The sequence below is a fragment of the Solanum lycopersicum genome, chromosome 1, assembly GCF_036512215.1.
Source record: "Solanum lycopersicum chromosome 1, SLM_r2.1".
Taxonomy (NCBI): Eukaryota; Viridiplantae; Streptophyta; class Magnoliopsida; order Solanales; family Solanaceae; genus Solanum; species Solanum lycopersicum.
Window position 1 is genome coordinate 11,036,636 of NC_090800.1, and position 2,130 is coordinate 11,038,765.

General features: G+C 32.8%; 1 pseudogene; it reads right to left on the bottom strand.

The window, feature by feature from the left end:
- Positions 1-690: 690 nt before the first annotated feature.
- Positions 691-1,639, bottom strand: LOC101244111 (endoribonuclease Dicer homolog 2-like; annotated as a pseudogene).
- Between the last annotated feature and the right edge of the window lie 491 nt (positions 1,640-2,130).

Consider the following 2,130-nt stretch of genomic DNA (forward strand, 5'->3'; position numbering starts at 1 on the left):
ATCGACATTCATAGACATCAAATTTGTGTGGGACTCTACTAGATGATTCAAATTTTAATTACGCCTTCTTGAAAACTACTCCTAACTTACACTATATAAAGGGTAATATATCCCTTACGGAGGCATCTTGAAAATTTCATAAATTCATGAAATATTTACAAAGATATAAAGATGTGGGTGGACTCTTATTGATAACCAAATACTTAAAAAAAGATCTATAGAAACCTGTTTACATGGATGTTGAATAAAATTCATTTAAGGTGCAAATTATCATTTAAAAGAATCAAGAGATGGATATAATTGTACCCAAACTATTATTAATTAATAATATATTCTTGTTTCATCATATTTATTTTGTGGTCGGAGTTTATTTTCCATAAATAACATTTAGCGCAAACAAATTTTGTGTCCTTGAACCTAACAAATATTTATAATTTCTTTTGGGGTTTGATTAGTTCGATTAGAGTTGATTAATTGGTAAAATTCGTTTGAAATTGAAAAAAAATGAATATTCATTGATCAAATCATTCATTCCATAGTCTGATAGATCTTTTCTACAAATTAATTAATCAGACGAGAATAAAGATAGATCAAGTGCCTTTGGGATCATCTCTTACCTTCTATAGAGTATTTATCTCCCCAAATCTTGGAGATGCACACACAAGAAGAGGCCTTATGTTTAAAAATGTATTATGTATCTTTTTCAAATATTGAATCAACAAAGATCGCACCAATAAAGGTCCTAACAACATCCGCAACCACAATTGGGAAAGTAGTTTCACTCGCCCATCCAAACGTAGACACAATATCCAATTTCTAAAAATTCTCAACCGTATAACATATCTGCCTTTGCAGATCTGGCGAGGCATGAAGAATGTGCTTATGTAGGCTAGCCTTAACTTCATATTGAGTATATCAATCATTATTTACAAAAGTAGACCAAAAATAAGTAATAAGTCTTGTAACCAGCCTCGAATATTTGAAATAGAGATATGTTGTAACAACATAATCTAGCATTACTTCTCCAAGAAATTTCAAGTTCTAATAGAATCGTGGAATCTCATGTAGCACGTAAGATCTGTGAGCTAGCGTTTTAACAAGCAGCGAAGGGTCGTGAAACTTTTAGTGTAGCAGTGATTTCTATGTACCGTACATTGACTAGCTTCTTAGCATTCACGATGAAGTGTATTAAGATAGGTGCATCAATAAAATCAATATCCATCTAGATCCATTTCATAAGTGATAAAGCTGCTACGTTGCCCGTCCGAGCTGAGGTAGGCACCTGTTAGTGCCTCAACCACATCAGCTACTATCTTGTTTATAATCTCCTATACTTTACCCTACAACACATTTCTACTGAAGGCATCAAGGAATTTTTGAGCATTATCACTAGGAATTGTCCACACTTTGAGATAGAATGGTTCATTACGGATATATCTCATAATTTTACGAGCACATCCAAGCATGAACAAAATGCAACATTGGAAATGATTTTATTTTTCTTAATGTTGATAAGACCCTCATGATAATTTTCATAAGTCTTAAACGATTGTATACTAATAGCATATCTGAGAAAAGAGTCGTCATGATTCTCAAGTGATTCCAAATGAAAATTCTGGAGACATTTCTTTCTTGTCATTACTTCCAAAATCTTAGCGGTTGGGATACAAAGTTTTACTTTGTGGTGATTCAAAAGCATTCTTTTTAATTTTATTTGGTATCGATGCTTGCCCTATAAGGTCTAAAGGTTCTAGAACGGTAGATAGTTATAGTTGACAGCAAGAATCTAATGAATTCTAGGTATACACATATGGTAGTGAATCCTCAAACTCCACCGAACAGATTCACTGCTATATGTATATACCTTAGAATTCATAAGATTCTCGAGGTCAAGAATATTTTTCCAATAACTATCTGCCGTGCTATAAACTTTAGACTTTATTGGGGAAGCATTCATACAGAATAAACTTGAAAAGAATGCTTTCGAATCATTCCAAACTAAAACTTTGTATCCCAACTGGTAAGATTTAGGAAGGAATGACAACAAAGAAATGCCTCCAGAAATTTTATTCGGAATCACTTGGTAAACTTGGAGACTCTTTTCTCAAATGTGATGTCAGTATACAACTA